The following is a 15,213-nucleotide window of genomic DNA, read 5'->3' as shown; positions in this document are numbered from 1 at the left end:
GATGACTGCCCTTTCTGATAGTATAGAATCATCGCAGAAGACATTGTTGGTTGCCTTTCTGATAGCCTTTCTCCAATAGTGACTTCAACCTTGCTGGTGGTGGTGTGCTGTGGAGTCGGGTCTGACTCATAGTGACCCTGCACAGGGTTTCCAAGACTAGAAATCTTTACGGGAGCAGAAAGCCACATCTTTCTCCCGTGGAACAGCCGGTAGTTTCGAACTGCTGACCCAGAGGTTAGCAGCCTAACTCATAACCACTAAGCTACCAGAGTTAGGCAGCAATATATCATGTCCCAGGGAGAGCAAGAATTTATATAAGTCAGCCAAACCATCTCTTTCCCCTTTGTCATTGACTTGTCTTAGAGTGAGTATAAAACCCAATTACTGCCAGAAATATAAGGGGATGTCTGCTGGGAACTTCTGAAAGTTTTCCTCTGTGAGTAAAACTCAAACAATGAGGGAGACCCCAGTTTCAGCCCTTTCCCATCCTTGACCCTGTCATGTGAGGATGGAAAATCACCTTGCTTGCAGCCATTAGGAGATAAGCCAGAAGATGAAGCTCACAAACTGAAGATGCTACTGTGAGTTGCCCAATGCCAGGTCAGCTCCATCTCATAGCAACCTTATATATAGCAGAACAAAATGTTCCCTGGTGAGCGGAGGTCCCTGGGACCATCAAAGGAGAAGAGCAGAGTGCAGGACCCTACCCACAGAAGTAGTGACACCAGAGATGGAGGCAGAGAGGATGATATGGAGAGATGGAGCAGCTGGGGACCCTAGACCCAGAGTGGGAGAGGGGCTGTGTGCTGACGACCAGGGGCAGGCTTGCAGGGTGTACCCTTTGGGTGGTTGATGATGCATGGAGGAGATTGTAACCATGGCAATGAAATGATATACGATAGGATGAATGTAAAGTTAATGTTCTCCTATGTAAATTATCACATAATTCACAATAAAACATTAAAAAACAATAAAACATTTTAAAAAAACAATAAAACATTAAAAAAAACAAAACAATAAAACATTAAAAAAAAAAAAAACAGAACATCTGGTCCTGCACCATTGCCATGACCACAGGCATGTTGAAGTCTACCGTTGTAGCTTGAAACCATCTCACTGAAGATTTCTCTCATTTTTTCTGAGTACCTACTTTACTAAACATGATCTCTTTCCTAGCGATTGGTCTTCGCTTGCTGTTTGCTGTGATGTTGGAAGCTATGCTATAGGTTTTTCAAATGCTAGCAGGATCACCCATAGTGGAAGGTCTCAGCAGTGCTTCCAGACTAAGACAGACTAGGAAGAAAGACCTAGTAATCTGTTTCTGATTATCACCCAATGAAAACCTTACATATCACAACACTAAAGATACAAGGTGAAAAGATGGAGAGAGCAACTTGATAACATTTTTTAAGCTGCCAAGACAACCCAGAAATGCATCAGTCCAGATTTCTGGTTAAGTAAAACTATTTGTCCAATTGGTCTCAGGTTTGTGTTACTTGCAGTCAGATATGCACTAACTCATGTAGTCCATCTGCAATTTCATCCATAAAGCTGCTCTATGATTCCTAATTGATCTCATCAATGCAAGGGCAAAGCATGTAGTAGGTGGACATACTAAGATCACAGGAGCTGGGCAGTGTCCAGGCAATGGACAAAACTGAGAAGCAAGAGTCACTAAAGCAGACACTACTGCCCCTTATTATAAAAGAGAGAAAGCCACACTTACCCTTGCTGCATGGCAGGTAGAAACACCTGTCAGGAGGAGGGTGTGTTGAGTCAGAGGAAAGACTCAAGTCCCTGGTGGACTCATCTATGAGCTCAGTGAGTGACTCTGCTCTAACTGAGCAGGAAGCACTCTCCCACCAGCTAGGCCTGGGGCGTGACTAGCTGGGTGCATTCGCTGTCAGATCCTCACTGTCTATCATGCTTTATAGACACAAAAAGAAATTCCACCATATGTTAAACTTAATTGCAAACATTTGCTGCTGAAGAGAGTTCCATTTTTCAAGAGCCCACAGAGATCTGGTTACACCAGTGGCTAGAGCATCAACCAGCCTTACTTGCTCATTGAAAGCTTCAGGGACAATCTGAGGGTGGCAACCAAACTGAGAAAAAGACCCTCGCTCATGCTGCCCCCACCCCCACTGGGCTCAAACAAACAAGTGTACAGGCCAGTTCCAAGGGTGTGCAGATCTTCCATCAACACAGATCAAGGAACCACTGTGGGGGGAGTTGGGAGGACCAGGACTGTGTGGGCAGGGGGGGATGATGGCAGGAAGAGGTGGAGGGATGACGATGGACAGGGAAGTCAGTTGGCTGTGTGCCACTGTCTGGGGAGTGCTGAAATGAGAGGTACAGAGAACCCCAGCAGCCCCTAAGGGGCCCAAAGCAGTCAGGCTGGTTTGCTATGGGCCTGCAGGGGTCTAAGAGCAATTGTTATTGATGGTGTGGTTTACGAAGAGGCCAGCAAGGGTAAACCTGGGGCTAACAGGGCCCTCAGTTTGGAATGCAGCCTGGGGAAGTCCCCAAACAATGTGGATGGCTGAGAGGAAGGCAGACTTAGCTCTCTAGCAAACATGGACCAGAGAGAGGCATTTGTAAGCACATCTCAGGCAGTCTGAAGAGCACATGGGAGGACTGTCTATGGATCAGCCTATGCATTGCATCCACATCCCTACCTGCCCCAGGAGAAGCAATTTCATGGTTTGAATTTACACCAACCCAGATGGAGTCATGAGCTGGGAGGAGCCACAGCACTAAGTGACTGGACTCAGGTAAGAGGGTTTTTGTAAGAAGTAATTCTTTGCATTTGCTATTTAAGTGCAATGTCCTGTCCAAAAGGTGAATATGTGTGTGAGTCTCTTTGGTCATTTTCACAAGGAAACTAGCAACATCCTGTGGACACCTCCAAAGAGCAAGTCCAAGACACTGCAATATGGATCCATAGGAAATCCACTCATACAACAGATTCAAATATATAGTCAAGTAGTAGGCAGCCAAATAGGGGTTTCTTGGAGTATCACTGAGGCGATCTCACCTTCCCATCTGAGGCACTTTGCCACCTGATTTTACCACCTAACTCTCTTGTCTCTTTTGATATAACTGTTACCCCATTAAACCAATAAGCCATTAAGAAGATTTCAGTACTTTGTTGTGGCACTGTGAGTTAATGCGCCAGACTGCAAAGCCGTTTGAACTACAAGCTCAGTGGTTCAAGCTCACCAGTCGCTCCTTGGAAACCCTATGCAGGGTTGCTATGGGCCAGAACCGACTCCACAGCACTTAACAACAACAACATCTTATCCTGAATTTAAAAAACTATTAGCACCCACAGTATTAAAATCACCCCATGTTATGAGTACCACAAAGATATAGGAGGGGCTTCAAAAAGTTCGTGAAAAATTTCAATTATCTTCCCATTTTTTCTATGAACTTTTTGAAGCCCTCTCACATAGTGCTCCTTATCTAGAGAAGTTGAACATCGAGGTGAAGACTCAGAGCATACATATGAGAGGAGCTAAGTGGCAATACAAGACTAAGTAATAGATCAAGATCATATTGGAAAACAATATCAGTGGAGTGACAACCACAAACCAGGGACCATTGGGAGAGCATTCATCCCAAAGGAACCACAGAGAACCACCACAAGGTAGAGCTAACGAAAGACTGGTCACCCTCACATTCATGTCCTCAAGGTGTTAGGTTAGATACAATTATGACTCCCACTTTACAGATTAAAAAATTTGGTACAAAGAGGTTAAATGACCAGATAATTACATCTAAACTTGTCTGTAGCATGCTGTTGTTGTTGTTATTAAGTGCCATCGAGTCGGTTCCAACCCATAGCGACCCTGTACAGGGTTTCCGAGGGTGTAAATCTTTATGGGAATAGAAAGCCTCATCTTTCTCCCACGGAGCGGCTGGTAGTTTAGAACCGCTGACCTTAAGGTTCACAGCCCGATTCGTAACCACTACGCTACCAGAGCTCCTAATACATCTGTAGCACATCTACCCTAAATTCTGAACCGTAACACCTGCCTGGGTTTAGAGCTCTGCTGTTCACCTCTGACTTAATATGTGTCTCAATCTCATCTGTAAAAAGGCACTTAACAAAATGTCTGGTATAGCCTATTATTTCAATTATTATTTACACCTATTAGAAAGTACTATTTCTATTACCATTACTACTATCATCATTTTATTAACCCCCTCTTGTGTCTTCTCAGTGCTAGATAGCCTATTATTGTCAAATACTTAATGACTGGTTGATTTAAATCATACTATTCTTCATCCCCCTGGTGTGGTGCTGTAGGATAAACACTGGACTGCTAACTGAAAGGTTGGAGGTTCATACCCACCAGCCATTCCTTGGAAACCCTATACCGGGTCACTATGAGTTGTAACTGACTCAATGACACCTAACAACACCAACAACAATTCTTCATCCCTCTGTGTACTCTCTCATCCATTCATTTGGCCCAGATTTCTCAAGTGCACATTTTCACAAGGATACAAAACAAATTGAGCAGGTTACCTATCCTCAAGAAGTTCACAGTCTAGTAGAACTGAACATCTAGAACTAGAGAAGATTCCGGAGATGGTACAATGATGGACACTATCAATGAAATGGGGATTCAACAATTCTTCGTAGACACAGATTCTTGTCAGCCCTCTGATCTACTTCCCCTCAGTGTTTATGTTTACAACTTAGTCAGTAGAATCTTCTTGTGGTCACAAGAAAGCCTTGTTCCCCTATACAAGATGAGACAGCAACTTCTTCAAGAGCATGAAGTGACTCTTTCCATCAGTCTGCTGGGGCCATACTTGACCATAATATGAGGAGGCTTCAAAAAAAATAGTAGAAAAGGAAATGAGAAGATAATGGAATTTTTCCATATACTTTTTGTAGCCCCCTCATAGACTCCATGAAAATTGGCCTACACTCCCCACTTCATTGGCTTACACTATTCAGGATCTAGCCCCTGAAACTACTATGGGGTAATCACCCCTAATTCACTTGGGAGAGTATAACGAGGTTCCAGTGTATAGATGCTGAGGCAAGTGGAAGAAATGAGGAAGCAAAAGAGTTGAACAGAAAATTTCAAAGGGCAGAAAATTTGATACAAATTTTGATACAAAAATTTGAGAAGACGTAGTCAAGTATTATGATGAAATGTGCAAAAGCCTGGAGTGAGAAAACCAAAAAGGAAGAACACTTTCCACATTTCTCAAGCTGAAAGAACTGAAGAAAAATTTAAGCCTCAACTTGCAATATTGAAGGATTCTATGGGAAAAATATTGAATGATGCAGAAAACATCAAAACAATACACAGTCACTGTGAGAAAAAGAAATGGACAATGTTCAACCATTCCCAGAGATACCGTGTGATCAAGAGTCAATGATACTGCAGGAAGAAGTCCAAGGTGCACTGAGGGCAATGGCAAAGAACAAGGCTGCAAGAATTGATGGGATACAAATTGAAATCTTTCAACAAACTGATGTAGCACTGTGGGCACTCAATCATCTATGCCACGAAATTTGGAAGGCAACTACCTGCCCAACTGATTGGAAAAGATCCATATTTGTGATCATTCCCAAGAGAAGCTATTCAATGGACTGTGGAAATAATTGGATTATATCATTAATATCACATTCAAGTAAAATATTGCTAAAGATAATTTTAAGAAATGGCTGCAACATTTACTTGACAGGGAACTGCTAGAGGTTCAAGCTGGACTCAGGTGAGGGCGTAGAACAAGGGGTATCATTACTGACATCAGATGAATCTTGGTTGAAAGCAGAGAATACCATAAAGATGTTTACCTGTGCTTCAATGACTATGTAAAGGCTTTCAACTGTGTGTGTCATGACACGCTATGGACAACATTGAGGAGAATGAGTATTCCAGAACACATAATTGTGGTCATGATAAACCTGTACATAGACCAAGAGGCAGCCATTCAAAGAAAATTAGAAAAGGTGTGTGCCTGTGTTGTATTCTTTCACCATACTTAATCTGTACACTGAGCAAATAGTACAAGAAACTGTATTATCTTAAGACAAATATGGCATAAGGAATGGAGGAAGACTCTTTTAACAACCTGTAAAATGCAAATGATACAACTTTAATATTCTTCTCCAACACCATAACTTATATGCATCAGTTCTTCTAAAGTTCTTCCTTATCCACTGTCCAATTTTCACATGTGTATTAGGCTATTGAAAATACCATAGCATTGGTCAGACACACCTTAGTCCTCAAACTGACATCTTTTCATCTGGGTGAAAGTAAAGAGGGCTTAAAATACTTAATGATGAAGATTAAAAAAAAAAAAAAAAAAAAAAAAAAAAGAAACCACAGCCTTCAGTATGGGTTGCACCTCAGTGTAAAGAAAATAAAAATCCTCACCACTGGACCAATAAATAACATCATGATAAATGGAGAAAAGATTCAAGTTGTCAAAGATTTCTTTTTCCTTAGATCCACTATCAACACTCATGGAAGTAGTAGTCAAGAAATCAAACAAGTATTGCATTAGGCAAATCTGTGCACAAGACCTCTTTAAAGTGTTCAAGAGCAAAGATGTCAGTGTTAGAAGAAGTGAAGCCAGAATACTCCTTATAAGCCAGGATGGGGAGACTTGGTCTCTCATACTTCGGATATAGTATCAGGAGTAACCAGTGCCTGGAGGATATCATGCTATGTAAAGTGGAAGGTGAATGAAAAAGAGGAAGACCCCCAATGAGATGAACTGGCACAGTGACAAGAGCAATGGGCTCAAGCTTAGCAACAAATGTGAGGATGGTGTAGGACTGAGTAGTGTTACATTCTGTTGCACCTAAGGTCACTACGCGTCAGAACTGACTCAATGGCATCTAAGAACAACAACAAAAGTGGGTAAGGAGCCTACAGTGTCTGTCACAGCAAAATTATGAACATATCTTACTTATGGAGTCCTAGTGTGGTGGTGCTATAGGTAAGCACTGGACAACTAACTGCAAGGTTGGAAGTTCAAACCCACTAGCCTCTCCTTAAAAAGCCAATACAGGGTCACTGTGAATCGGAACTGACTCGACAGTACTTAACAACAAGAACCATCTTACTTATGCAATAAAACCCTTAGTTGGTGCAAAAGGTTAATATACTTACTTGACTGCTAACTGGAAAATTGGAGGTTCAAGCCTGCCCAGCTGCTTCTGGCAATCTATTTCAATCAGCCATTGAACACCCACTGGATTACAGTTTTACTCTACTGTAAAACTGTACACAGGAGTCTCCATGAATCAGAACCACCTCAATGGTGACCGGTTATTTTGTGGTAAAACACAGGCACCATAACACAACCCAGGCATATCTAAGAAGTGGTCAGGTCAGCAGGCTACAGTGAGTCCTCGCCTCCCTTCTGATGTGATCACACAATCCTTTAGGAAATTCAGCAACTAAATTCCTTAAACATTATATTCTAGTCTATCAGTAAAGGTAGAACAGTGATATTTGTTACTTCAAGATATATATATGATTCAAAATTTGCTTTTAAAAAGCAAAACTTTGGGGAGATACTTCTGAAATCCCCAGTGAGCTTCTTGTACCTTAAAGCTCTCCAAGTTCATTAACACTATCATTTAAATGATTTTGCTTAATTTTAAAAAAGCAACTTTTTAGAATAGATAACTTGCCTAAAAGAAAATCACTGTACCACCATGATGTTTTTAAATCCAGGTCAGAATAATCAGCTTTCTGATTGAAAGGGAAATGTAGCCTCTTCATTTTGGGAGACAATCTCATGGTAACTGTGGCTGCGGGCTAATGCGCTGGACTGCAAAGTCGGTTCAAACCTCAAGGTCGGCAGTTCAGGCTTACCAGCAACTCCTCGGACACCCTATACAGGGTCACTATGAGTTGGAACCGACTCAATTGCACTTAACAACAACAACAAAAGGACATAGTGGACATCTAATAAAAGTTAATTTTCCCTTCCTTAAGGTGATAACTCAGTGATGAGTATGGGGCATAGATGTCATCTTTTTCTTATTTTTTTAATCGTCTTCCCAAAGACATCATGGCCCCAGCTGCCTGCAGGTGGGAGCATGGTGCCATCTAACCCCCATCTAACAACGCTACTCTGAAGAAGTAGCCTCCCCATCAGCATCGGTGTCCAATTTCTGAGACCCTGATACAGGTGATGGGAGACACGAACTTGCCACCCAGAAGCTTTTTAATGTCACAAGATAACAGAATATTGTTAATTTACTTTTGTAAATTTCCTTACTCATCTACTTCCTGGAATGACTTTTTCTCTTCTCTCTACCTTTCAGGTCCAATAATGGCCTCCCTGACTCACCCCACTGCCACCCCCAGCACTTCTGTACCCACATTCATTTGTACTTTCACCTGGTATTCTAAGAACATTTATTTATCTCTTCTGGCTTAGGCTAAATTTATAAATACTGGTTCACATTTGTCTCCCTTACAACATTCTTTTTCATATTCCCAGCATGTAAGTATAGTATCCAGCATATAGTAGGTACTTAGCAAACAGGTGGATTGCGCTAAAATGAATTAAATTGAAATAATCTAGGATTCAGGTTTTTATGTGAAGTGAAGGTTTATTACTGACTCTAAGAACTGAGGAATGGCCAAATGGCCCTGAGCTAATCTACCTTCCCTGATCTGGATTCCAGGGGGTGAGGATTGACCGCAGAAATCTGAAGTGGCAGCGGGACTGATGGATGGTCACCACCCTCATAAAGAGCGGTGGGACGCAGTCTCCAGCCACAGCCTCAGGGCTCCAAGTCCCATGAAACTTTATGGCATTGTTACCATGGCGGTCACGGATCTAACGCGCCATGGCAGCAAAAAAGGAAATTCCTCTAGAGGTGAAACACTGGTTCACAGGCAAGAGTGAGTGACTTCAACTCTCTAAGCCTCAGTTTCTTCATCTGTTAAGTGATGAACATAATACCTCATAGGGTCATTGGGAGGATTAAACAGAGTAATACATAAAAAAGGACGGCGACTGGCATATAGCTGACTTTCAATAACTGAGGGTAATTCACATCTCCCTACCTGTGTTTAGGAATACAGGTCCTAGAGTTCATTTCATTTTACCACAATAAAATATTTTGTGTCTTATTTTAGTTTTTAATTTAAAAACATAAGATCAGGATTAATAAGAACTCGAGGGCTAATGGTGGAATGAAACCCTGGGATTCTTTCCACCATTAGAATGAAACCCTGAGGTTCTTCCCATTGTCCAAACATGGCTTGATTGGCATCTGAAATTGCCACTGAAGTGTTATATACTGTCTCCAACTCCACAGCTCTCAACAGCCCTGAGTTCTAGACTGGGCTTCTACTGGGCAAGTCATTTTCTACTTGATCTGGGCAGTCACTTCTTTGACTTTGGGGGTTAAGGCACTACTCGTAGTCATTCATTAACAAGTGCAAACAACAATGCTCACCCCACCCTGCTAACAAGCAGCAGTCTGGGCTCTGCTGGAGTGCCTGATACAACTGCTCATTAGCAATAAAAATGCCAAAGGTTATCACCCTAAAACTGATCGTGCTGACAGGGCTTTATTTACCTCCTGGTAACTTTGAGTCACCTGGAGATACCTTTTTCACCTAGAGCCCTCTTGGGTCTCCCTCCTGCCATGTCCAGGTTCACAGCAAAACCACCTCCTTTCCTTTAAATAACAAATCCAGACATTAAAACACTAAGTAATTCTTCTCCTGGAGTCCTGGTGTGGCGCTGTGGGTTAATGCGCTGGATGGCCAAGCCGGTTTGAACCGCAAGGTCAGCGGTTCAAGCACACCAACTGCTCCTGGGAAACCCTGTAAGGGGTCACTAAGGGTCAGAACTAATTCGAAGGCACTTAACGATAACAACAAACCCTCTTCAGGGAAAGAGCTGTTCTGCAAGCAGCTAAGTCAAATGCTATCAAGGTAGGGGGTTGTGGTGAGTGGGAGGAGGGGGGAAGCAGAAGCATAGGCTTGAAAAAGGTGCAGCACTCAGGAAAGACAACCGGGAGGACCGTACATTGTACGTCTGGCTGCTGAAACCTTTATGGTGTTCGTGTGCTGGTGTGTGTACCTGTGTGTGTGTGAGACCCTCCTTGTGAGTTTGAACACACAGTTTGAAGAGCAGACAGCTAGACAAGAAGATAATCACACTGTATGGGGAGGTTACTGAGTGATGGGATATACACACCTGCGAGGTTGGAGAAGGAAAAAAGGAGGGGAGGAGGTAATAGAAGAGATGTTGAAGGAGACAGAAAATCCAACGCCCCGAACAGGCATTTTTTCATTCTCCCTACTCTCAAATTTAAACTCCTGGGCCACATCATGGAAAACTCACTGTCTTTTCCTGACCATCAAAGTCTTTAGAGCTGAGACAACTCTCTGTTTTTCTGATTAACAAGAGTCTCCTGGGTTTGTATCCAAACAGACTCTTGAGATGCGGAGCCCTTTAAACATAAAAAATCTTCCAGACAGACAGAGGAGTAGGCCCTCCATTGTTGCCTTTTCATTATGTGGCAAAACCCAGGCACAAGCAAGCAGCTATGGACTCCAGGAAGATCACATATAGTTCAATGGATACCATCAGACCGTGAAGTCATCATCGTCCTATTCAAATGTGGCCATTAAATCACCCTGTTGTTGTTGTTATGTGCCATCAAATTGATTACAACTCATAGTGACCCTGTATAGGATTTCAAGGAGCAGATGGTGAGTTTAGACCACTAACCTTGCAGTTCAAACCAACCCTGCAGTCCATTGCTGATTTGCACTGGACTTCGACCACACGGCAGCAGTTCAAACCTGCTGCTCTTTGGAAACTCTATACAGGGTCGTTATGAGTCAAAACCATCTTGATGGCACTTAACAACAACAAAATCACCATGAAGTGTTATTTCTTATCATGTAGTATTCATAAGAAAAAAATATTTTTTTTTTAAAGTTTGATTAATGGCAGTCTTCTTTGGTTGAGATTAATTCCCCATCTCTTAAGAGGGTGGTTTAAAAAAAAAAATTGCTAAGAGGAAGATAAAATTAGCAAGATAGTGTTAGTGAATCTCCTTTATAAAACATATCAGAACACATAGGCCATTATGGTCTTTATGGTTAAATTACCCTTTACAGGAGGAAAAAATGTACCTTGAGTATTAAAGAGAAATAAATAGTGAGCCAGAGGTAGAGCCTAAACTAGACAAGCATTTGAGCCCTAAAATTTGTACCAATAGTCAAATGTGAGACAAGCCAAAATGATTACTGTTGTCATTGTTGTTAAGTGCCATTGAGTGGATTCTGTCGAATAGCGACAATGTTTCTGAGGCTGTAAGTCTTTATAGGGGCAGAAAACATCATCTTTCTCTAGCGATGAAATGATTACTGGTGATGATGGTGGTTGTGTGCCGTGGAGTTGGTCCCAACTCATAGCGACCCTGTACGGGTTTCCGAGGCTGTAAATCTTTACATGAGCAAAAAGCCTCATGTTTCTCCCTTAGAGAAATGATTACCAGTAGCTTACAAATGAACCTTAGAGGTTACAAGCCAGGAGTGATAGAGTAAAAATTTTGGGATCTTCTTGGGGCAAACAGTTAACATACTTAACTGTCAACCAAAGGGTTGAAGGTTCAAATCTACCCTGAGTCACCTGAAGATCTACTTCCAAAAAAAGAATTCATTGGAAATACTGCAGGGTACAGTTCCACCCTGATACACATGTGATCCCCGTGAGTAGGAATGTACTCAATAGCAGCTGCTTTGGGGGCACAGGAGTGGTGAGAGTCTGAGAAAGGGATCTGTATGGGCTTATTGATAAAAACTTCATGTGAGAAAAATGCAGTGAGTGCTATCACTGGTAAAACCTCAAATGCCAGGCAGGTCAGAGTGGGGCGACACCGGTGACAAGAGGAGGTGGGGATCAGAAAGGCTCTGTGGGTGGCACATCCACTCAATGAAGTTGTCTTGACATCTGTCCACTTCCCAACTCTCTGCCAGGGCTTACGACCAACTTCAAGAGTGCATCTCTGCCAAATCCTCCTGTCAGGCAGGGGCATTCCAGGACCATCTGGACATCTGGGATACGGTTCAGGGTGCTGGATCCTATGCTAACATCACTTTGTTACGGTTTTCCTTTCTATCTTTTCTCACCATGAGCCAAAGCATGTCAATCTCAGAGAGACTAACTAATCCTAGGTAGCACTGGTCCACCTGAAGCCAGCAAAGCATCTATCTGGTTGCCAAGAAAATCTAAGACCTCTGCTTTACCATCTCTTTTTAGGTTTCAGATTCCTGGAGCTCTCTGTACCCTTCTGGGCACAGGCAGCTCTCTCTCTCTCTCTCTGTTGGATGCACCCTCACACCAGCTGACAGCAACTAAAATGCTTCCTGCTAGGATGGTAGAGAAAAGAGGTAATAGGGTGTCCTTGAGGACAAGAATGCAGCTTCTTCCACTTGGTAGGGTGACATCAGTGAAGATACTGATACACGAAGTGTTAAGGCTCCTTTCTTAAAGCAAGAGTCTAAGCCAGGGCCCTGTAGTTGGGCATACGAACTCCTGTGGCACAGTGGCTAAGCACCCAGCTGCTAACCTAAAGATCATCAGTTCAAAATCCACCAGCTGCTTCCAGAAGTATCACAGCCTTGGAAACGCAATGGAGAAGTTCTACTTTTCTCTCTAGAATTTCGATGAGTTAGAATTGACTAGACAACAATGGATTTTATGGTTGAAAGCATCCTGGTGTAGCTGTGGGTTAATACGCTGGACTGTAAAGTCACTTTGAACCACAAGGTCAGTGGTTTAAGCTCGCCAGCTGCTCTTTGGAAACCCTATACCAGGCCGCTAAAGGTCAGAATTGAGAGCACTTAATAACAACAACAACAACAAATTATGGTTGATCTAAGTATTTTAAGTCCACTTCATTTTCAGCAAGCAAGATTGCATCATCTGCATATTGCTACTGATGTAAAATGTCACCGATATCTTCAAAACCACAGTCTTCAGTAATGGGTTGCACCTCAAAGTAAAGAAAACAAAAATCCTTACCACCGGACCAAATACATAACATCATGATACACAGAGAAAAGATTGAAGTTGTCAAAGACTTCATTTGATTTGGCTCCACTAACAACACTCATAGAAACAGCAGTTAAGAAATCTAACAAAATACTGCATTAGGCAAATCTGTTGCCCAAGACCTCTTTAAAGTGTTCAAGAGCAAAGATTCTGTTGGAAAACTAAGGTGCATCTGACACGAATAGGGAAGAACATAGAAAAATTGATGCATTTGAGTTACAGTGTTGGAGAAGAATATTAAAAGCACCACAGACTGCTAGAAGAACAAACAAATTTGTGTTGGAAGAAGTACAGCCAGAATGTTCCTTAGGAGTCAGGATGACAAGACTTTGTCTCTCATATTTCATACATATTATCAGGAGGGACCAGTCCCTGGAGAAGGACATCATGCTAGGTAAAGTAGATAGTCAACAGAACAGAGGAAAACCTCCCCCCTCTGTTTTGGATGGATTGGCATAGTGGCAGCAGCAATGGGCTTAAGTTTAACAAGGATTGTGAGGATGACGCAGTGTTTCATTCTGCTGTGCATAAAGCTCACTATGAGTCAGAACTGATTTGATGGACCTAACAACAACAAAAGCATTAAGGTTCAACCTCCAAAGTTGTATTGTTTTGTGTGTAAGTGCTTACGTGAATTTCTGGGAATAAATAAAACCAGTTGCCATTAACTGTTTTTTGTTTTGTTTTTTTGTCGTTAAGTAAATTGTCAAGCCTTTCTTCTAAGACTTCTCTGGGTGGACTCACATCTCCTAGTTTGCACCACCCGGGGGCTCCTGAGAATAACTACAATTGCTAATAAAGTTCATTCCTGTGCTATTCTAAGAGCTTATAACATACCAACTAACTTAATCCTCACAGAAGGAATATTAACTGTTTTCACCTTTCATTTTAAAATAAGGAGATGGAGGTGCCAAGAGGTTAAATAACTTGCCCACCATCACAGAGTTCATAAGGGTAGAGCCCAGGCAGTCTGAGCCCACAGGCCCGCTCATAACGCCACCTAAGTGTTAAGTTTGTATTCCTGGCGAAGTTTAAGAACTCTAAAGGCATCCTGCTCTCTGTCGGCATCTAGCACACACTGGGACTTACTCATCTTTTGACACCAAGGACCTAGGACTCGCTGGGGAACATAGGGCAGCTTCTCTATGAAAGATGAATCGTGACTATAACCCAGGCGCTCTCTCCAGCATTCTTTCTTCTTTCAGAGTTATTCTTTCTCACATTGGCTCACTTTTACTTAACACCTAGGTCATGCCAAGTCCTGAATCAAAAACTGATTTCACTTATAAAAACAAAACCTTGCCCTCAAGTCCAATTCATAGTAAGCCTATAGGAGAGAGTAGAACTGCCCCCATAGAGTTTCCAAAGATGTAAATCTTTAATGAAGTAAACAGTCACATCTTTCTCTCATGGAGCAACTGGTGCATTAAAACCACTGACCTTTTGGTTAGCAGCAGAGAGTTTTACATTGCACCACCAGGGCATTCTGCCTGCCTGCTGCATTCTCTCTCCTCTGCTTTGTCTCTTGCCTAACCTGCTTCTTTCAACTGCAGTCTTCCTGAACCTGAGGTCCTATACATCCCAAGGTGCAGGGAGAATCCCATACTACCTACTTTTCATTACCTTCTGGTTCTGACTGGCAGTTGGATGGAAGGTAAGGGACTGAACCAAATTTAGCACCCACTCTCCTTCCACCTGAAGGTCCTCAGGGGAGAGCAAGGTGTCAGACTCATCACAGCAAGCAGCTCACAAAGACCTAAAGGGTAGCCTTAGAGCCTTAATGACTTTTAAATGCTGAGGTCACTGGGGCCTGAGAGAAAACACAGGAGTCCCATAGCAGCTGTGGGTTGAGGGATGAGGCTTGTTAGACAACACCCAGAGGGAACCTCAGCCGTAGAAGCCAGATACAAGCTATCTCTGCCGCAAGAAGGAGGCTCTTCTGGGAGGGCCTTTTCTGATATTTTGGCTTGAGTAGCCCAGAAATTAAACTTCCACCACTAGCTGGATATCCTGTGGGCATTCAGTAAAATTTCATTTGTCAATGAGTTCCAGAATAGGACTAGGAGTTTTTTACCGTTAGGTTGCAAGTTCACCAAACTTGTCCAACGGAAGCCGAAATCTGTTACCATC

The 15,213-nt window shown here is 42.5% G+C and overlaps 1 protein-coding gene across 1 annotated transcript in view; it reads right to left on the bottom strand.

Annotated features, from left to right (window-relative positions):
- The window catches only part of LMX1A (LIM homeobox transcription factor 1, alpha), a 224,817-nt gene that overhangs the window by 109,604 nt on the left and 100,000 nt on the right, over positions 1-15,213 (bottom strand). The gene's annotated exons all lie outside the window — the stretch shown is intronic.

Source organism: Chrysochloris asiatica, unplaced genomic scaffold, assembly GCF_000296735.1.
Source record: "Chrysochloris asiatica unplaced genomic scaffold, ChrAsi1.0 scaffold00386, whole genome shotgun sequence".
Lineage (NCBI taxonomy): Eukaryota > Metazoa > Chordata > Mammalia > Afrosoricida > Chrysochloridae > Chrysochloris > Chrysochloris asiatica.
The sequence above is the reverse complement of the archived record's forward strand: the minus strand, read 5'-3'. Positions and strand labels throughout refer to the sequence as shown.